At 42.1% G+C, this 23581-nt stretch overlaps 1 long non-coding RNA gene across 1 annotated transcript; it reads left to right on the top strand.

Moving 5' to 3' along the window:
* Positions 1 to 12432: 12432 nt before the first annotated feature.
* Positions 12433 to 18864, top strand: LOC112245452. The gene is made up of 3 exons (XR_002952739.2): positions 12433 to 13627; positions 14209 to 14311; positions 18425 to 18864. It is a non-coding gene; the product is annotated as an uncharacterized LOC112245452 (long non-coding RNA).
* The last annotated feature ends 4717 nt before the right edge of the window (positions 18865 to 23581 follow it).

Raw genomic sequence — 23581 nt, 5'->3', positions numbered from 1 at the left:
CTGTTAGTCGAGTTAAGGCTGTAACATAAAATGTGGAAAATGTCAAGGGGTCTGAATACTTTCCAAATGAACTGTACATGCGTACACACAGTATTATTAACTGGGTGGTTTGATCCCTGAATGGTGATTGGCTGAAAGCTGTACTATATTAGACCATATACCATGGGTATTTTTTTATACTGTTCTAATTACATTGGTCACCTGTTTATAATAGCAACCCTAAGGAGTTTGTGGTATATGGCAAATATACCATGGCTATTGGCTGTATCCAGGCACTCTGCATTGCGTCATGCTTAAGAACAGCCCTTAGCCGTGGTATATTGGCCATATACCACACCTCCTCGGGCCTTATTGCTTAAGTAGTTCCCTAAGGTGCAATACACATGAAGGCCAGTAGATGGGGAACTAGTCCCACTAATGACTGTGGGAACACTGGGGTGACCCTCTGTGAAATTAGGAATGGCTTTCACCTGTGACAAAATATGTGAGGGTCAGACTTGGCCATTATATGTGAATGGGCTCATGTTCTGTTGAAAACAGATGTGGGCAGTAGTCCCAAGTTTTTATATAGTTGTTTGTTTCATTGATATTTGTGCCTCTAAACACTGGTACATTATTCTCAAGAACAGGGGGATTCACTATCTGGTGTTGGATATCTTGTCTATTATAGTTTACAGTGCTTTTCACAACAAGATACAAAGAAATTCAACATTTTATATATTTTTTTTACCTTTATGGCATATTTTCACTCATAAGTGTCTCAACGTTTTTGTTGTTGTTGACATTATAGTTATTGTAGCTAACAGTTTGCTGAATCCATAGACATAAAATACTTGATGTTGCCTATTACAGAAATGTCTGTAGAAGCCAAAATGTCAAGGTAGTGAAAAAAAAGCCTTTGACTAGGGGAGATGTGATCCACAATCACACAACATAAATCAAGCTCATCGGGACGTCAAGTGAATGATCTCCATACCATAAATACAGTATGGCCAGGTCTCTCTGGTCTATGTAGAGGTCATGGTCTGCGTCGAACTCCCAGAACTTGTAGTAGATGACATAGAAATACAAGAAGAACTCAGCTGGTTCACATACTCTTCCTGCTGCTGCTCTAGCAGGGACACATTCTGTTGGACTAATCAATTCAACAACCAACCAGCCAGCCAACCAACCAGCCAAACAATCAATTAACCAATCAATTAATAGTGACTTATTTAGCACTTTTCACTATACAGTGATGAGGAAATCCTCCCTTGATGGGAAGAAACCATGGGAGGAACCAGACTCCAAACAGCCCCTCCTCATCTGACAAATTATCCGTTCCACCTCAGAACTTCCTTCCTTCCTGGAGAAATCTGTTTTTCCTGAGCTCCGAACAGCTGATCCTGCCTGTCCATGACCTGTTGACATTGTAGAATATCCTCTGGACAACCTGCAAGGTACACAACACAATGATTTAACAACAGACAACCTGCATACACAACAGACAGCATTAATAGCCTCCATTATACTCAAAAGTCCACTTCAACTCATCCTCACACACCCAAAAAATAAAGATTATGTGACACCAATGCTTCAGAGTCACTCACACAATCCAATTAAGACGGAACACATTTGACATGATATTTAAAACATGATATTTTCACTTTGGATGAATTGCGTGCCCATAGTGAACTGCATCAAACTCTGTCCTAGATTGCTAATATATGCATATTATTATTACTATTGGATAGAAAACACTCTGAAGTTTCTAAAACTGTTTGAATTATGTCTGTGAGTATAACAGAACTCATAGGGCAGGCAATCTCCCAAACAAGAAGTGAAATTCTGAAAGTTGGGGCAACTTTGACGTCATCGCGCCCTCCTTTCCCAACAAGATATGGATCTGGAAGCACTTCCTACGCCTTCCACTAGATATCCTCATTCAGTAGAAAGTGTAATGGAGCATTTGCTGTGAACTTTGACCTAATGGGAGGGAAAATAGTCAGTGTCCCAACAGAATGCCATTTTCCTGTGGCACATTTCTCTGTGGCTGCTACGGCTGTTCCATTCGGCTCCAGATGAAAACGTATGATCCGGTTGGAGCGTTATTGGATACATATGATAATAACATCCTGAAGATTGATTCTCTACTTACTTTAACCAGTTTTTTCGACCTAGAATATATCTTTTGGAAGTTTTCGTGCGAGTTATCTTGGACCAGCAGCCAGTTTTTGGGCACGTGAGCTGAAAGTGATAGCAAATACAGCTACTTGGACACTAGTATTGGACATTATGGAACAAAACAACTATTTATTGTGGAACTAGGACTCCTTGCACTACATTCTGATGAAAGATCAAAGGTAAGGGAATATTTATGTTGTAATTTCGTATTTCTGGTGACTCAAACATGGTGGTTACGTCTGAGCGCCATCTCAGATTATTGCAATGTTAGGCTTTTTCCGTAACGTTTAAAAGAAATCTGACACAGCGTTTGCATTAAGAACCAGTGTATCTTTAATTATATGTAGAAGATGTATCTTTAGTCAAAGTTTATGATGAGTATTTCAGTTATCTGGTGTAGCTTTCTATAATTCCTCCTGATATTTTGGAGGAATTTTGGAACATGGCGTCAATTTAAACGAGATTTGTGGATATAAAAATGCATATTGTGTAGTGCATGCCTTCCGCCTGGCTACTCCAACTTCAGCCAACAGCTCCGCCCCCCCCCGCAGCTACTCGCCCAAGCCTCTCCAGGTTCTCCTTTACCCAAATCCAGATAGCAGATGTTCTGAAAGAGCTGCAAAACCTGGACCCGTACAAATCAGCTGGGCTTGACAATCTGGACCCTCTATTTCTGAAACTATCCGTCGCCATTGTCGCAACCCCCATTACCAGCCTGTTCAACCTCTCTTTCATATCGTCTGAGATCCCCAAGGATTGGAAAGCTGCCGCAGTCATCCCCCTCTTCAAAGGGGGAGACACCCTGGACCCAAACTGTTACAGACCTATATCAATCCTGCCCTGCCTATCTAAGGTCTTCAAAGCCAAGTCAACAAACAGGTCACTGACCATCTCGAATCCCACCGTACCTTCTCCGCTGTGCAATCTGGTTTCCGAGCCGGTCACGGGTGCACCGCAGCCACGCTCAAGGTACTAAACGATATCATAACCGCCATCAATAAAAGACAGTACTGTGCAGCCGTCTTCATCGACCTTGCCAAGGCTTTCGACTCTGTCAATCACCATATTCTTATCGGCAGACTCAGTAGCCTCGGTTTTTCGGATGACTGCCTTGCCCGGTTCACCAATTACTTTGCAGACAGAGTTCAGTGTGTCAAATCGGAGGGCATGCTGTCCGGTCCTCTGGCAGTCTCTATGGGGGTGCCACAGGGTTCCATCCTCGGGCCGACTCTTTTCTCTGTATATATCAATGATGTTGCTCTTGCTGCGGGCGATTCCCTTATCCACCTCTACGCAGACGACACCATTCTATATACTTCCGGCCCGTCCTTGGACACTGTGCTATCTAACCTCCAAACGAGCTTCAATGCCATACAACACTCCTTCCGTGGCCTCCAACTGCTCTCAAACGCTAGTAAAACCAAATGCATGCTTTTCAACCGTTCGCTGCCTGCACCCGCACGCCTGACCAGCATCACCACCCTGGATGGTTCCGACCTTGAATATGTGGACATCTATAAGTACCTAGGTGTCTGGCTAGACTGTAAACTCTCCTTCCAGACTCATATCAAACATCTCCAATCGAAAATCAAATCAAGAATCGGCTTTCTATTCCGCAACAAAGCCTCCTTCACTCACGCCGCCAAACTTACCCTAGTAAAACTGACTATCCTACCGATCCTCGACTTCGGCGATGTCATCTACAAAATTGCTTCCAACACTCTACTCAGCAAACTGGATGCAGTTTATCACAGTGCCATCCGTTTTGTCACTAAAGCACCTTATACCACCCACCACTGCGACTTGTATGCTCTAGTCGGCTGGCCCTCGCTACATATTCGTCGCCAGACCCACTGGCTCCAGATCATCTACAAGTCCATGCTAGGTAAAGCTCCGCCTTATCTCAGTTCACTGGTCACGATGGCAACACCCATCCGTAGCACGCGCTCCAGCAGGTGTATCTCACTGATCATCCCTAAAGCCAACACCTCATTTGGCCGCCTTTCGTTCCAGTTCTCTGCTGCCTGTGACTGGAACGAATTGCAAAAATCGCTAAAGTTGGAGACTTTTATCTCCCTCACCAACTTCAAACATCTGCTATCTGAGCAGTTAACCGATTGCTGCACCTGTACATAGTCTATCGGTAAATAGCCCACTCATTTTTACCTACCTCATCCCCATACTCTTCTTATTTATTTACTTTTCTGCTCTTTTGCACACCAATATCTCTACCTGTACATGACCATCTGATCATTTATCACTCCAGTGTTATTAATCTGCAAAATTGTAATTATTCGCCTACCTCCTCATGCCTTTTGCACACAATGTATATAGACTCCCCTTTTTTTCCTACTGTGTTATTGACTTGTTAATTGTTTACTCCATGTGTAACTCTGTGTTGTCTGTTCACACTGCTGTGCTTTATCTTGGCCAGGTCGCAGTTGCAAATGAGAACTTTTTCTCAACTAGCCTACCTGGTTAAATAAAGGTGAAATAAAAAAATAAAAAAATAAAAAAATATTATCGAACAAAACATAAAAGTACTGTGTAACATGTCATATGACTGTCATCTGATGAAGATTTTCAAGAGGTTAGTGATTCATTTTATTTCTAATCCTGCTTTTGTGATTTTATCTTTGGCTGTGTTTTTTCTTTGGTTTGGTGGTGGTCTAACTTAAATATATGTTGTGTTTTTGCTGTAAAACATTTAGAAAATCTGACATGATGGGTAGATGAACAAGCTGTTTATCTTTCATTTGAGGTATTGGACTTGATAATGTGTGAAAGTAAAATATTTCTAAAGAATATTTTTGAATTCCCTGCGCCACCTTTTCAGCCCCAACAGGTTTAACAAAACACTTTAACCTCTTTAGACAAACTTAGTGGTATTTTGGTGTGGTATGCATGTTGACTTTCTGTGATGATGTAGCGTGAGTGAAAGTTAGACGTCTCCTTCAGGAAGGCCAGGCATGTGTGAGAGTTCACCACATCCTGAACAACACACACACAGGATGTTAGCAACAATCTGTGCAGCAGCCATTTGATGATTGGAAAGAGACATCTGTTACAAAACACCAGGGAGGGATGTATTTTCTGTTGGTCGAGATTGACAGTCTTTATTGCAGTGTTGAAAACGCAAACCATGATATTGAAGTGCCCGAAATCAGTATGCTTTGTCTGTTGTAGTCGGCAAACCCTCAACCTTCCTTGCCCGTGAGGAATCGACAGTGCCACAAAAGCATGCTGAAGTGTAAAAGTTTATACCCACGTTTATAAACACATGGTTGCTGCAGTTATTCTTATTTGTGGTCATAAACATTATGGAAGGTCATATGATTTTTTTTATGTTGACAGAACATTCAGCACTCCCTCTCCAATGTTCACCAGAGGAATGTCTTTTGTTTCAATAGACCCTTTCTCGCTGAAACTCTAACACGTTCTAAAGTGAATACTGGAACAATATTTCTAACATAGAACGTGAGGAATGGTCAGAGGCGATCTATAGAACACTAATGTCATTTAGTTTGTTATTTTGTGATGTCATTAAAAATAATATAAAGGAAATACTGTAACTTGGAAAGTATGCCCACTACACACATGAAGTGTCCATCCTGTGCTTTGTGTCCATCCTGTGCTTTGTGCATGAAATATGAAAAATTATGAGTGTTTTTGTTAAGAGAGGGATGTCATTTTAGGAGCCATAAGATAATTGTTTTACATAAACTTAGAAAAGTGACAAGTCACGCCCCTGTGTGAGGTCAGAGAGCGTGTCAGCCCGACTGAACAAATGAATTAACATATCAACCCAGAGACTTAGAGCTGCAGCTTACATTTAAAGGGGTCTGAATCTCAACCATTCTACTACTATATTAAAACCATCGTATTATGCTACTCTCTTCACCCCACTGGGAACCATCGATACGGCTGGCTAGCCTATCTTCAGGAGCGAATGGAAGAAAAATCAACTCTGTAGTTCTGTTCAGGACTACACGACAAGCGGACAACTACAGAGAAGAACAACAGTAGAAGACTTGTTGGAATTTTTTTTTGACAATCAGAGCCTTTCAAGCGTGCCACGAAAAGGCCCAACCCCCTTTCCAAGGCAGCTCGGTTCCGAGAGAGATACACGGCGAACCAAGGCATTTCACGTAAATACATTCATAATTTCTAAATCCAAGCGGGCGGCGGTTGTGTGCAAAGTATAGGAGTACTGTAAGTGAGAGGAGTTTCTAAATGTACCAACGTTAAGTGTCTCTGTCCCTCTCTCCCTCTCCATGTCTTTTGTAGCAAGCAGCCATATTGTTGTCAGTCCGCTAAAGACCTGTTTTTAATTCATTAAGTGTGTATGTTTATTCTGTGGTACCATTTAATTAGCTAGTAAATACAGTATATAATTAAACCAATTTGTGTTGTACTGAATCATAAGTAAGGCTCTGTTTTTGCAGATGCAAGGAGGTTACGACTGTTCAGAAGGATGATATGATATGAGGTTATGATTAATAAGTTGACTATTTATAGATGTGATAATTAGAGACCTTTTAGAGTTTAATTCGGGAGATGGCAACTCTAAAGAACCACTCTCGTGGTGCCCTAGATCCTAATGAGTTACTTGTTACATTATTAATTGAAATCGGGTAACAGTTAAACAGTTAGTTGATTAGATAAATAACAGTCCTCAGGTTAATGTTCAAGTCAAGTCACGACACTGGACCCCCTCTCTGCTGAAGGAGTAAAGGATACTAAATGTTGATCTAAATGCGAAGGGGGCAGTGAAATCAAAACAGCTTCATTTTGGGGCGGATGGCAGTGCGCCGCCCTTGACCCTTCCCATGAGAAATTAAATTATAGAAAAACCCATAAATCACCAGGTGTGAGGAAACGGCCCAGGACAGTCACATCTACTTGGCGCCAAACCCTTCTTCATTCATCACAACGGTCAGAGCCCATTCGCTCGGCACGCAATACAAATTAAAAGGCGGATGCCAGAAGGCATCTCCTCCTGGTATGCTAACGAGTATTTTGCCGAGACCCTGACGGTTCTGCCAGAAGGAATATGAATCAGCTGAATGTGGGGCACATACGCTACACACCAGACAGGCTATACAAATGGCCAGCACAGTAATACTCACTCAGGGATGTGATCGGCACAATTTATTTTTTAATCAAGGGGATAAAATACACAATGAAGTTGTTTCTTCTCTGAAGGAAGTTTGGAAATCTTACATTTATAATACTACAGAAAATCTTCTCCAGGTTACTGTTCACACATGCCTCATTAATTGTTAGGGTGAAATGTGTCTTCGTTATGAAAAATTGGGGTAATGAGTCCATTATTTCAGATGTCAGGGAAATAACCTACACTCAGGATCAAATTAAACAGTTTTAATATAGCCAAGTGAAATGTTCTACTAGTGAATGTGTAGATCTCATTTAGGATTCCATCAGGTCCGCATGCTTTTTAAAATTTGAGAGCCTGAAGTTTATTTTTCTGTTCAGTAATTGTCCTTTTATAGCTTTTTCTAATCCATTCAACTTCTCATAAATTTGGCATTGTTCTGTGTTTGCATCAATTTGCATGGTGCTGAAGAGTGTATTAAAATGGGTTGACCATAAAGTATCAGTCAAAAGTTTGGACACCTACTCATTTAAGGGTTTTTCTTTATTTTTACTATTTTCTACATTGTAGAATAATAGTAAAGATGTCAAAACTATGTAATCATGTAGTAACCAAAAATTATTCTTCACAATGGCTACCCTATGCCTTGATGACAGCTTTGCACACTTGACATTCTCTCAACCATCTTCATGAGAAATGCTTTGTCAACAGTCTTGAAGGAATTCATACACATGATGAGCACTTGTTGGCTGCTTTTCCTTCACTCTGCGGTCCAACTCATCCCAAACCATTTCAATTGGCAGTCATCTGATGCAGCACTCCATCACTCTCCTTCTTGGTCAAATAGCCATTACACTGCCTGGCGGTGTGTTTTAGGTCATTGTCCTGTTGAAAAACGAATGATTGTCCCACCACGCAAACCAGATGGGATGGCGTATCGCAGCAGAATGCTGTGAATTCTAAATAAATCACAGACAGTGTCACTGGAAAAGCATCCCCACACCATCACACCTCCTCCATGCTTCATGGTGGGAACCACACATGCGGCGATTATCCGTTCACCTACTCTGCGTCTCACAAAGACAAGGTGATTGGAAGCAAATATCTCAAATTTGGACTCTTCAGACCAAAGGACAGTTTTCCACCGGTATAATGTCCATTACTCGTGTTTCTTGCCCCAAGCAAGTCTGTTCTTCTTTTTGGTGTCCTTTAGTAATCAAATCAAATCAAATTTATTTATATAGCCCTTCGTACATCAGCTGATATCTCAAAGTGCTGTACAGAAACCCAGCCTAAAACCCCAAACAGCAAGCAATGCAGGTGTAGAAGCACGGTGGCTAGGAAAAACTCCCTAGAAAGGCCAAAACCTAGGAAGAAACCTAGAGAGGAACCAGGCTATGTGGGGTGGCCAGTCCTCTTCTGGCTGTGCCGGGTGGAGATTATAACAGAACATGGCCAAGATGTTCAAATGTTCATAAATGACCAGCATGGTCGTATAATAATAAGGCAGAACAGTTGAAACTGGAGCAGCAGCACGGTCAGGTGGACTGGGGACAGCAAGGAGTCATCATGTCAGGTAGTCCTGGGGCATGGTCCTAGGGCTCAGGTCCTCCGAGAGAGAGAGAGAGAAAGAGAGAGAGAATTAGAGAGAGCATATGTGGGGTGGCCAGTCCTCTTCTGGCTGTGCCGGGTGGAGATTATAACAGAACATGGCCAAGATGTTCAAATGTTCATAAATGACCAGCATGGTCGAATAATAATAAGGCAGAACAGTTGAAACTGGAGCAGCAGCACGGCCAGGTGGACTGGGGACAGCAAGGAGTCATCATGTCAGGTAGTCCTGGGGCATGGTCCTAGGGCTCAGGTCCTCCGAGAGAGAGAGAGAGAGAGAAAGAGAGAATTAGAGAACGCACACTTAGATTCACACAGGACACCGAATAGGACAGGAGAGGTACTCCAGATATAACAAACTGACCCTAGCCCCCGGACACATTAACTACTGCAGCATAAATACTGGAGGCTGAGACAGGAGGGGTCAGGAGACACTGTGGCCCCATCCGAGGACACCCCCAGACAGGGCCAAACAGGAAGGATATAACCCCACCCACTTTGCCAAAGCACAGCCCCCACACCACTAGAGGGATATCTTCAACCACCAACTTACCATCCTGAGACAAGGCTGAGTATAGCCCACAAAGATCTCCGCCATGGCACAACCCAAGGGGGGGCGCCAACCCAGACAGGATGACCACATCAGTGAATCAACCCACTCAGGTGACGCACCCCTTCCAGGGACGGCATGAGAGAGCCCCAGTAAGCCAGTGACTCAGCCCCTGTAATAGGGTTGGAGGCAGAGAATCCCAGTGGGAAGAGGGGAACCGGCCAGGCAGAGACAGCAAGGGCGGTTCGTTGCTCCAGAGACTTTCCGTTCACCTTCCCACTCCTGGGCCAGACTACACTCAATCATATGACCCACTGAAGAGATAAGTCTTCAGTAAGGACTTAAAGGTTGAGACCGAGTTTGCGTCTCTGACATGGGTAGGCAGACCATTCCATAAAAATGGAGCTCTATAGGAGAAAGCCCTGCCTCCAGCTGTTTGCTTAGAAATTCTAGGGACAATTAGGAGGCCTGCATCTTGTGACCGTAGCGTACGTGTAGGTTTGTACGGCAGGACCAAATCAGAGAGATAGGTAGGAGCAAGACCATGTAATGCTTTGTAGGTTAGCAGTAAAACCTTGAAATCAGCCCTTGCTTTGACAGGAAGCCAGTGTAGAGAGGCTAGCACTGAAGTAAGATGATCACATTTTTTGGTTCTAGTCAGGATTCTAGCAGCCGTATTTAGCACCAACTGAAGTTTATTTAGTGCTTTATCCGGTAGCCGGAAAGTAGAGCATTGCAGTAGTCTAACCTAGAAGTGACAAAAGCATGGATTAATTTTTCTGCATCATTTTTGGACAGAAAGTTTCTGATTTTTGCAATGTTACGTAGATGGAAAAAAGCTGTCCTTGAAATGGTCTTGATATGTTCTTCAAAAGAGAGATCAGGGTCCAGAGTAACGCCGAGGTCCTTCACAGTTTTATTTGAGACGACTGTACAACCATTAAGATTAATTGTCAGATTCAACAGAAGATCTCTTTGTTTCTTGGGACCTAGAACAAGCATCTCTGTTTTGTCCGAGTTTAAAAGTAGAACGTTTGCAGCCATCCACTTCCTTATGTCTGAAACACATGCTTCTAGCAAGGGCAATTTTGGGGCTTCACCATGTTTCATTGAAATGTACAGCTGTGTGTCATCCGCATAGCAGTGAAAGTTAACATTATGTTTTCGAATAACATCCCCAAGAGGTAAAATATATAGTGAAAACAATAGTGGTCCCAAAACGGAACCTTGAGGAACACCGAAATTTACAGTTGATTTGTCAGAGGACAAACCATTCACAGAGACAAACTGATATCTTTCCGACAGATAAGATCTAAACCAGGCCAGAACTTGTCCGTGTAGACATATTTGGGTTTCCAATCTCCAAAAGAATGTGGTGATCGATGGTATCAAAAGCAGCACTAAGGTCTAGGAGCACAAGGACAGATGCAGAGCCTCGGTCCGATGCCATTAAAATGTCATTTACCACCTTCACAAGTGCCGTCTCAGTGCTATGATGGGGTCTAAAACCAGACTGAAGCATTTCATATACATTGTTTGTCTTCAGGAAGGCAGTAAGTTGCTGCGCAACAGCCTTTTCTAAAATTTGAGAGGAATGGAAGATTCGATATAGGCCGATAGTTTTTTATATTTTCTGGGTCAAGGTTTGGCTTTTTCAAGAGAGGCTTTATTACTGCCACTTTTAGTGAGTTTGGTACACATCCGGTGGATAGAGAGCCGTTTATTATGTTCAACATAGGAGGGCCAAGCACAGGAAGCAGCTCTTTCAGTAGTTTAGTTAGAATAGGGTCCAGTATGCAGCTTGAAGGTTTAGAGGCCATGATTATTTTCATCATTGTGTCAAGAGATATAGTACTAAAACACTTGAGCGTCTCTCTTGATCCTAGGTCCTGGGAGAGTTGTGCAGACTCAGGACAACTGAGCTTTGAAGGAATACGCAGATTTAAAGAGGAGTCCGTAATTTGCTTTCTAATAATCATAATCTTTTCCTCAAAGAAGTTCATGAATTTATCACTGCTAAAGTGAAAGTCATCCTCTCTTGGGGAATGCTGCTTTTTAGTTAGCTTTGCGACAGTATCAAAAAGGAATTTCGGATTGTTCTTATTTTCCTCAATTAAGTTAGAAAAATAGGATGATCGAGCAGCAGTAAGGGCTCTACGGTACTGCACGGTACTGTCTTTCCAAGCTAGTCGGAAGACTTCCAGTTTGGTGTGGCGCCATTTCCGTTCCAATTTTCTGGAAGCTTGCTTCAGAGCTCGGGTATTTAGTAGTGGTTTCTTTGTAGCAATTTGATCATGAAGGCCTGATTCACGCAGTCTCCTCTTAACAGTTGATGGTGAGATGTGTCCGTTACTTGAACTCTGAAACAATTAATTGGGATGCAATTTCTGAGGCTGGTAACTCCAAGGAACTTCTCCTCTGCATCAGAGGTAACTTTGGGTCTTTCTTTCCTGTGGCTGTCCTTCATCATTTCATCATAGCGCTTAATGGTTTTTGCGACTGCACTTGAAGAAACTTTCAAAGTTCTTGAAATCTTCCGGATTGACTGACCTTCATGTCTTAATATGGACTTGGTCTTTTACCAAATAGGGAGTACAGAAGATATATCGTATACAGAAAATAGACCTTGTTACAAGACAAGTGATTGGCTCAAACACATTAAGAAGGAAAGAAATTCCACAAATTAACTTTTAACAAGGCACACCTGTTCATTGAAATGCATTCCAGGTGACTACCTCGTGAAGCTTGTTGAAAGAATGCAAAGAGTGTGCAAAGCTGTCATCAAGGCAAAGGGTGGCTACTTTGAAGAATCTCAAATATAACATATTTGGATTTGTTTAACACTTTTTGTTTTATTACATGATTCCATGTGTTATTTCATAGTTTTGATGTCTTCACTATTATTCTACAATGTAGAAAATAGTACAAGTATAGAAAAACCCTTGAATGAGTGTCCAAACTTTTGACTGGTACTATATGTCTGTAGGAGTCTATCCTGGTGTTTCGCGCCTGCCTGCCAGAATGACTCTTCGTGTAAATGGTGTGTTTTGAACATTCCAACATAACTTGACATATCTTTATTGAAAACCATTACAGTTAACTGGTAGATGGATGGCGTAATTTGCTGAGCAACCATATCTCTTACCTAATGGGGCAGAGGGAGACAGGGCCGACGGATGAGTATTTATAAGGTCTAGTTAGGCTTTGCTTACTTTAGAAAGCGCTAGTGTTAGTGGGTGCTGTGTTAGCATCGGCGGCTAACAGTATGTATTTCTGTCCTGTCTATCTCTCTTCAGGCCCAAGTGAAAAGCGAGCAGTCCGTTGCCACGGCACTGAGTGAAAGCCTTCTAAAGTTCTCTACTTCCCAAGGCGTTGGCCCAAAGCCAACTTTAACATCAACAGCCTCATTTTCATGATCTAAAAAATATTTTCCAAATTCCCCAGTGAAAGGGCCACCTTTGAGGAGATGGAGCAGGTTGCCAAGGTGAGATGGTGATTTGTATCGCCGGAGCTCCACAGCCACCCAGCAAATTGTTTTCATTAGCTCAATTAGCCCCTGGTTTTACCAAATATTTTTTTCTCTTTCTCTTAACCCTTGAAAATATTATCTCTGTCACCCCTCTTAACCCCCCGGTCACAGGTATGTGACCGCTGACCTGAGTGGAACCTGAGTTGAGAAAGAAACGTCAGCCAGGTTTTGTCAGAGAGTTCTTTGAGGGAAACACGGCAATTATCAGTGGGAGATGGGCCATTCACAAAGCCAGTCATCCCGGGGAGCTCAACTGGACTCGCTGCTATATCACTCACAGCCCAGGGAAATGCTGTGTCACATTTTGACCATGTTTAACAATCTTCCTGGACTCCATTAAGCTCTTTAGGTGGGAACAGAGCAATGACTGACAGCTGTTTGTTTAAGAAAGAGAGAGAGAAAAATAATCTGATTTAGCTCACCCTATTGAAGGATAATGTAGAGCACTTAAGAGGGTAGCTGGACCATATTTTGTTTGACACATTTCTATTACATGTGACCTGTCAAGGATAGTAAAGTGATCTGACACTTACCCCTTCTCATCTCTCTTTCTCCAGGTGTGCGAGTGTCCTCTCTACTGGAAAGCTCCATTGTTCAGTTCTGGAGGTGACAGGACTGGCTTCGTATCCGTTAACAAGTTTGTGGCCAAGTGGAGAAAGTAAGACAATGGTGCTTCTTGTACCCAACCAGCCACCCCATAGTCCCATATTCTCTTGTTACCAACTACGAATATCCACATGTGATGGTCAAAGCTAAGGCAAAGCCTACACAGGTGTCTTTCTCTAATGTTTTGTCTTTTTATTTATTTATTTAAGAAAACAGTTAAAAAAACAAACAGTGGGGATGGTTGCATGTATGAATGGATGTATGGTCCTTTTCTGTGTTTCTCTTGGACACTAAAGTAAGGACGCAGGGCGTGTACTATACTCTACTGGACTGTGATCTTGGTTGTGTGTTGTTGTAAATGTACTGTTATAATAACTTGTAAAGCCTCTGGAGAATTTGTCAAATATCCTCTGACGTTACCTCGTGGCTCTGAGGGGGTTTAAACTGGAAAGAACAATGACGATGACATAATGGATGTCACACTGAGAATGTTGCAGCATCAATTCAAAATCCTAATTTCAGAATGTATTAACCTGCACTGCAACGCCAAATGTGAATGATTTCAAACTCGGTCTGAAATGTCCTCTGAACGAGAGAAACCCTGAAACCATCTGTTCCCTCTTTCCTTCCCAGAACGTTGCAGACCTGTCACGGTGATGTGTCTAAGTTTTTGGACTGCTTGGCCAAACCTGGCTGTAATTTCCTGGAACAAGAGGACTTAATTCCATTCCAACAGGTACAAGAACACCACACAGCCACCTGGGAAAAGGGGGATTCTAGCTTGGGGAGAGGGAATGGGCGGTATTCCTGGGAAAAGCAGAAAGGAGGGAAAGGTTTGTTTGTGGCTGGGCAGGTGGGAAATAGGTATTTTGGGGCAGGACAGAGTTATTATGACTTAACAGGACTTCATTCCATTCAGTGGGGTTTTTAATTTAACATTTCAAAATTGATGGAATATCAACAATTGTGGTGACAGTAACATCTATTGCTCCTAAAAACTCGCTACAGAATGCTATGGTAGCCATGCTCGTTAACTGTACCTTGAGTTCTAAATAAATCACAGACAGTGTCACCAGCAAAGCACCCCCACACCACCTCCTCCATGCTTCATGGTGGGAACCACACATGCAGAGATCATCCTACTCTGCATCTCACGAAGACAAATTTTGACTCATCAGACCAAATGACAGATTTCCTCCTGTCTAATGTCCATTTCTTGTGTTTCTTGGCCCAAGCAAGTTTCTTCTTCTTGTTGGTAATCCTTTAGTAGTGGTTTCTTTGCAGGAATTCGACCATGAGGCCTGATTCACGCAGTCTCCTCTGAACAGTTGATTTCATTTTATTTATTTTTATTTAACCCTTATTTAACTAGACAAGTCAGTTAAGAACAAATTCTTATTTACAATACCAGCCTACATCGCCCAAACCTGAACGACGCTGGGCATCGTACTATGGGACTCCCAATCACGGCCGGTTCTGATTCTGGGAAGCCTTTATTTGAGCTGCAATTTCTAAGGCTGTAACTCTAATGAACTTATCCTCTGCACCAGAGGTAACTCTGGGTCTTCCTTTCCTGTGGCTGTCCACATGAGAGCCAGTTTCATCATAGCGCTTGATGGTTTTTGCGACTGCAATTGCAGATTGACTGACCTTCATGTCTCAAAGTAATGATGGACTGCCCTTTCTCTTTGCTTATTCGAGCTGTTTTGCCATTATATGGACTTGGTCTTTTACCAAATAGGGCTTCTGTATACCACCCCTACCTTGTCACAACAAAACATATGGGCTTAAATGCATTAAGAATGAAAGAAATTCCATAAATTAACAAGGCACGCTTATTAATAGTCAAAATAAAGAAAAACCCTGCAATGAGTACGTGAATCCAAACTTTTGTGTAGGTCTTACCGTAAAATATTTACTTATTTAACAAGCCCTTAACAAACAATGCAGTTCAATTAATAGAGTTAATAAAATATTTACATTATAAACTAAAGTTATTTACATAACAATAATGAGGCTGTATACAGGGTGTACCGGTACCAAGTCAATGTGTGGGGGTATAGGTTAGTTGAGGTAATTGGTAAAGTGACTATGGATAGATAATAAACAGTGAGTAGCAGTAGTGTTAATAAAAGTGTGTGTGTGTGTGTTGGGGGGGGGTCAATGTAAATAGTCAGGAGGCCATTTGATTAGCTGTTCAGCAGTCTTATGGTCGTCAGCAAACTTAAAAAAGATGTTGGAGTCGTGGGTGAAGAGGGAGGACAGGAGGGGACTAAGTACACACCCCTGAGGGGCCCCAGTGTTGAAGATCAGCGTGCAGATGTATTTTGTCCAGGTGGGAAAGGGCAGTGTGGGGGTGCGATTGAGATTGCGTCATCTGTGGATCTGTTGGGGCGGTATGCGAATTCGAGTGGGTGTAGGGTTTCTTGCATGGTGGTTTTGAAGTGAGCCATGACTAACCTTTCATTGCACTTCATGGCTAACGACGTGAGTGCTATGGGGCGGTAATGATTTAGGCAAGTTACCTTCGCTTTCTTGGGCACAGGGACTATGGTGGTCTGTTTGAAACATGTAGGTATTACAGACTCAGCTAGGGAGAGGTTGAAAATGACAGTGAAGACATAGGGGAATAAAGTTACTATGCATCAATAATAAACAGCAGTGCAATTTTTTAAATATATATATTTTTTTATTTCAACTTTATTTAACTAGGCAAGTCAAATAGTCCGGGTAGCCATTTGACTATTTGTTCAGCAGTCTTATGGTTTATGGGTAGAAGCTGGAGCCTTTTGGACCTAGACTTCACGCTCCAGCCGTGCCGTAGCAGAGAGAACTGTGTATGACTTGGGTGGCCTTTGTTAATCCACCTGTCGTCTCAGATTTTGAAATGATGCTTTACAGCGAAAGCAATCCAAGCGTTTGTGTAAGTTTATCGATCGCACGATAAACATTAAGTACATTTAGCATCAGGTCACGAAAATCAGAAAAGCAATCAAATTAATAATTTACCTTTGATGACTTTAGTGTTTCCTATCCAATACTAATAATAATATGCTTATATTAGCAACTGAGACTGAGGAGCTGGCCGTTTACAATGGGCACCTTTTGATCCAAGCTACTCAATACTGCCCCTGCAGCCATAAAAAGTTAATACATACCATAAGAAAAATAACATAGATTATCATACTAAATGGAGTTTCTAGGATTTACGTACAGAATAATACGAAATGTTCTGAGACCACGTTGTGCTTCCTCACATCCACTGACTGAAGTAGGAAGGAAATATGGGTTGGAAGTATGCTGCAGCTAAAACACTGACCACATTCTCACTCATGACAGAATGGTCTGACAAATGGGTCAGAATGGTCGGGATGCAGCATACTTACAAGGGAAGGGATCATTGACACTACCTCGCTTTCCAACCAAGGTGCATGAATTGAGGAGCAAACTGAAGTAGAGAGGAGATTCAGCAACTCTAGGAGGACAATGAATTAATAAAAGTACATTTTATTTAACAATAAAAGTTTATTTTAGTTATTTCCATCTGCCCAGTACAGTTGAAACCGGGATTTATCCATGAAGAGGACACTTCTCCAGCATGCCAGTGGCAATCGAGGGTGAGAATTTGCCAATTGAAGTTGGTTATTATGCCCGACATGCAGTCAGTTCAAGACCCTGGTGAGAACGACGAGCACACAGATGAGCTTCTCTGAGACGGTTTCTGACAAATTGTGCAGAAATTCTTTGGTTGTGCAAACCCACAGTTTCCTCAGCTGTCCGGTGGCTGGTCTCAGACGATCCTGCAGGTGAAGAAGCCGGATGTGGAGGTCCTGGGCTGGCATGGTTACATGAGTTCCGGTTGGACGTACTGCAAAATTCTCAAAGATGACTTGAGGGGGTTTATGGTAGAAAAATTAACAACAACTCTGGGTGACATTTTTGCAGTCAGCATGCCAATTAAACTACCTCAAAACTTAAGACTTCTGTGTTGTGTTACCAAACTGCACATTTTAGAGTGACCTTTTGTCTCCAGCACAAGGTGCAGCTGTGTAATGATCATGATGTTCAATCAGTTTCTTGATATGCCACACCTGTCAGGTGGATGGATTATCTTGACAAATGAGAAATGCTCACTAACAGAGATCTACACAAATTTGTACAAACACATTTAAAGAAATAAGATGTTTGTGTATGGAACATTTCTGCAATATTTTATTTCAGCTCATGAAACATGGGACCAACACTTTACATGTTGATTATATTTTTTGTTGTTGAACATTTTCATGAAATTGAGATTCCATGCATGATGAATAACTGATCCTATTCACTGAGATGTGCAGTGTGTCAACACCAGAGAAATTGAACACAAGGCAAGTAAGAAGATGTTGTAATCAGATTCTTAAATTGTATTTATTCCTCCGCCCACCATTAAGATCAATCGAGACAGAATGAAAAGATCAACAGGACCGGTGGTTATAATGGAGAATATATATGTATTTTTTTCAAATGTATACGTTTATATCAACACAAAAATACTGCTTGTCAGCATTTAGGTGTATTGTATTGTATAGTTGGAGTTGGCAGGTCAATGTGGAAGTGGTATACCTAATAAGGACACACATGCACGCACACATATATTCCATAACCTTAAAGTACTTATAGTTCTTTCCATTTGTAAATATCAATCACATTCCACTGCAGCTTGTTATATGTGACGCATAATCCAGATTTTAAGTTACTCTAATTTCCCCTCACTGAAGTACAATTTCCAGGAAACAAGTATTTTTGCCTGTATAAATCCTGCTTCTCTTTGCATGAATAACAATGCTTTATCTGTGTCTGATTCCAGGCTCTCTTATCCTTCTCCCACCTTTCATTCTCATCATACTGAAGACTCTGTGGGGTGAGCCAGGGCAGGGGAACTGGGCAGTCTTATTGATTACTGGAGAGGAGTATTTCCAGACAACATATCTCCCCTACTGCTTCCCCTGCATAGGAAGCAACTCTGGGAGAGGTCAGTTCCAATAAAAGGTACCATCATACACCCCCACAGAAAACAAATAGACTTTTCCCATCAGTACTCTCACATGAACCTTTTCTCAGCAGGAAATATAACCACATTTAGAAAGGTCTATGAGTAGCACAATAAAGGAGGTAGGATGCCATATATGTACTTCAAACTTGTTACTGTACACCTACACAACCTGCGGACCCTCCTTCACTGCAGCCGACGTGAGTAAAACATTTGAACGTGTTAACCCTCGCAAGGCTGCAGGCCCAGACAGCATCCCCAGCCTCAGAGCATGCGCAGACCAGCTGGCTGGTGTGTTTACGGACATATTAAATCAATCCTTATCCCAGTCTGCTGTTCCCACATGCTTCAAGAGGGCCACCATTGTTCCTGTTCCCAAGAAAGGTAACTGAGCTAAACAACTACTGCCCCGTAGCACTCACTTCATGAATCATGAAGTGTTTTGAGAGACAAGTCAAGGACCATATCACCTCCACCCTACTTGACACCCTAGACCAACTCCAATTTGCTTACCGCCCCAATAGGTCCACAGACGACGCAATCACAACCACACTGCCCTAACCCATCTGGACAAGAGGAATAGCTATGTGAGAATGCTGTTCATTGACTACGACCCTGGGTCTCGACCCCGCCCTGTGCAACTCGGTACTGGACTTCCTGACGGGCCGCCCCCCAGGTGGTGAGGGTAGTTAACAACATCCCCACCCCTCTGATCCTCACCACTGGCGCCCCACAAGGGTGCATTCTGAGCCCTCTCCTGTACTCCCTGTTCACCCACGACTGCGTGGCCATGCACGCCTACAACTCGCTCAATCATCAAGTTTGCGGACGACACGACAGTGGTAGTCTTGATTACCAACAGCAACGAAACGGCCTATGGTGTTAAATGCCGAGCTGTAGTCGATGAACAGCATTGAAGATGGGTCATGGCTGGGTCTTCCAGTTGGAGGCGTGCGTGGCCACGCAGTCGTGGGTGAACAGGGAGTACAGGGCGGGGTCGAGACCCAGGGTCTCGACATTGATGATGAGCTTGGAGGGTACTATGGTGTTAAACGCCGAGCTGTAGTCGATGAACAGCATTGAAGATGGGTCATGGCTGGGTCTTCCAGCATGACAACGACCCCGAAACACACAGCCAGGGCAACTAATGAGTGGCTCCGTAAGAAGCATCTCAAGGTCCTGGAGTGGCCAAGCCAGTCTCCAGACCTGAACCCAATAGAAAATCTTTGGAGGGAGCTGAAAGTCCGTATTGCCCAGCGGACAGCCCCGAAACCTGAAGGATCTGGAGAAGGTCTGTATGGAGGAGTGGGCCAAAATCCCTGCTGCAGTGTGTACAAACCTGGTCAAGAACTACAGGAAACATATGATCTCTGTAATTGCAAACAAAGGTTTCTGTACCAAATATTAAGTTCTGCTTTTCTGATGTATCAAATACTTATGTCATGCAATAAAATGCAAATGAATTACTTATTAAAAATCATACAATGTGATTTTCTGGATTTTTGTTTTAGATTCCATCTCTCACAGTTGAAGTGTACCTATGATAAACATTACACACCTCTACATGCTTTGTAAGTAGGAAAACCTGCAAAATTGGCGTGTGTCAAATACTTGTTCTCCCCACTGTATATACTGTACTCTATATCATCTACTGCATCTTTATGTAATACATGTATCACTAGCCACTTTAAACTAAACTACCCATCTCATATGTATATACTGTACTCGATACCATCTACTGCATCTTGCCTATGCCGTTCTGTACCATCACTCATTCATATATCTTTATGTACATATTCTTTATCCCTTTACACTTGTGTGTATAAGGTAGTAGTTGTGGAATTGTTAGGTTAGATTACTCGTTGGTTATTACTGCATTGTCGGAACTAGAAGCACAAGCATTTCGCTACACTCGCATTAACATCTGCTAACCATGTGTATGTGACAAATAAAACTTGATTTGATACACAGGCCTGTTTGCTATGAGCAAATGTGTCTCACTTTTGTTAAAATTATTGACTGAGGTCTCCTGATTGCTTCCCTTGATAACAGCAGCAACATAATCAGAAACCTCTTTGTTCTTATCAACAGAGCCTCATTTGCACCCTAATAAATATCAGAAATGAGAGGAGAAAAAGTAAAGGTTTCGAAACACAAAACTTTGCAACTTCTCAAAGTGTAATTACAGTGTACAAATAGGATTTTTACCAAAGCTGTGAACATGTGTTTTCATGCCTTGAAAAGACATTTCAAAGGTTTGGCCGAGTCAGAAACCGCAGGGGGACAGCTGGTTAGCGTGGAAACGTGTTAGTGAGGGGTTCATGTGTTCATCTTACCCCTACTGCTGTCAAGCTATGGACTTTCTGAAGTAGGCTAGAAAGCAATCTGCTCCAATAAAGGTTTGGTTGGATTAAATAGGAAATTCTGTTGTGCAGGCGGCTAATGTGAACCAACTGCTGGGGAAATAGACAATTCTTACAGTTCAGTAAAAACAAAATGCAAATAGGATAATGTCTCAAAAGTTTTACTATGCATGCCTTTAAATAACATTCATTTACAATTCTTTGTAGCAAATAAACATTCTACTAAGTAGGTCTACTTTAGTCCGGCTGACCCCGGCTCTCGTAGTGACGTGGGTCGCGCATCAGCCAAGCTAGGTCTACTGGCCACATACATGTTTTATAACTTGACATTCCCAACCCTTTACTGAAAAATACAGTATTTTGCACCAATAGTGACCATTGGCATGAAAGATACATTTTGCTTTAATAATTGTTTTACACTAAAAAGTATATTATGTCTGAAATAATATTAAAGACACTGGTCATTATTCCAACATTCACCCCACATAAAGTAACACGTTTCTATGTGTACGGTAGTTTGGCCTTATTATAAGGTCATGTGTCATGTTTTAGAACATCAATTCATTCTTATTTAGCAATGAGGTCACTCTATCCTTTGTCTGATATCCCACAACCTAGTTATAAAGTATAATTTCTTTGAGCAATGTTTTATTGTTTTAAACCTACGACGTTGGGGTATAGCAATCTCTGTATGTAAAACATGCGGTTGATTTGTACATGTTGACCCCCCCAATATACTGTACCTGTGGAGAAAAACAAGTGAATGGAGTGAGTGACTTGATTGGAACACAAGACAATGACCTGTAGAGGGCAAACTTGACCTGGTTTACAGCTCAAGGCTCTGCTGAACTCGGCTGCTCAACTCACATACATTCTGTCATTCTCTCATTCTCTGTCTTTCGCTCACACAAACATATGCACACACTCCCTTGAGAAAGTGTCACGTTCTGACCTTAGTTCCTTTGTTTTTGTCTGTGTTTTAGTATGGTCAGGGCGTGATTTGGGTGGGCAGTCTGTTTTTCTATGTGGGTTTTTGAGATCGGCCTAGTATGGTTCTCAATCAGAGGCAGCTGTCAATTGTTGTCCCTGATTGAGAATCATACTTAGGTAGCCTGGGTTTCACTTTTGGTTTGTGGGTGTTTGTTTCCGTGGGAGTGTTTGTTGCCACACGGTACTGTTTCGGTTTTGTAAATTCACATTGTCATTTATTGTTTAGTGTTCTGAGTTTTAATTAATCATCATCATGAACACTTACCACGCTGCGCTTTGGTCCTCCTCTCTTTCTCCCGACAACATCCGTTACAGGAAGAGGTATTTTGATCTCAGTGAGACTAACTGATTAAATAAAGGTTTAATAAAAAATAGATTTAAAAACATCTTTGCCTCACTGTAAATAACTCCAATAACAATGTTGACAAAAGAGCTAACAATGTACATAAAAAAAATCTTACATTGAAATGGTCCTTACCGTCATTCGTACAGTGGTCTCTTACTAAAAGGGGAAAAAATTGAAACGGAATCCTTGGCACTTCCCAAATCTGACATCACCCCATTGAAATTGTAATTTAAAATAGTTAAGGCACGGATTAAGGTTTCTTCGCTCTGGTCTTCAATTTTGTTGCACATAAATATTTCTGCCATTGGTTCCTATGACCGAAAATAACTTCTGGACACCAGTACAACGATCACTAACCTCGATTTGGATGAAGATTTGTACTTCAACGAGTCGGCGGTGCAGGACATAATGCTTACCCTGGACCAGGCACTAATCCCCGACACTCGGAAGAGAAAGAGACGGCATTTATAGAGGCCGACATTCAGGCACCCTGATGAAACTAAGGCGGCAAGTAAATAAACCGCCTCTAGCCTCTGTCTATTGGCATATGTACAGTGCCTTGCGAAAGTATTCGGCCCCCTTGAACTTTGCTACCTTTTGCCACATTTCAAACATAAAGATATACAACTGTATTTTTTTGTGAAGAATCAACAACAAGTGGGACACAATCATGAAGTGAAACGACATTTATTGAATATTTCAAACTTTTTTAACAAATCAAAAACTGAAAAGTTGGGCGTGCAAAATTATTCAGCCCCTTTACTTTCAGTGCAGCAAACTCTCTCCAGAAGTTCAGTGAGGATCTCTGAATGATCCAATGTTGACCTAAATGACTAATGATGATAAATACAATCCACCTGTGTGTAATCAAGTCTCCGTATAAATGCACCTGCACTGTGATAGTTTCAGAGGTCCGTTAAAAGCGCAGAGAGCATCATGAAGAACAAGGAACACACCAGGCACGTCCGAGATACTGTTGTGAAGAAGTTTAAAACCGGATTTAGATACAAAAAGATTTCCCAAGCTTTAAACATCCCAAGGAGCACTGTGCAAGCGATAATATTAAAATGGAAGGAGTATCAGACCACTGCAAATCTACCAAGACCTGGCCGTCCCTCTAAACTTTCAGCTCATACAAGGAGAAGACTGATCAGAGATGCAGCCAAGAGGCCCATGATCACTCTGGATGAACTGCAGAGATCTACAGCTGAGGTGGGAGACTCTGTCCATAGGACAACAATCAGTCGTATATTGCACAAATCTGGCCTTTATGGA

Source organism: Oncorhynchus tshawytscha, linkage group LG03 (genome assembly GCF_018296145.1).
Source record: "Oncorhynchus tshawytscha isolate Ot180627B linkage group LG03, Otsh_v2.0, whole genome shotgun sequence".
Classification (NCBI taxonomy): Eukaryota; Metazoa; Chordata; class Actinopteri; order Salmoniformes; family Salmonidae; genus Oncorhynchus; species Oncorhynchus tshawytscha.
Note: the sequence above shows the minus strand (reverse complement) of the source record. Positions and strands in the feature narration are given on the sequence as shown.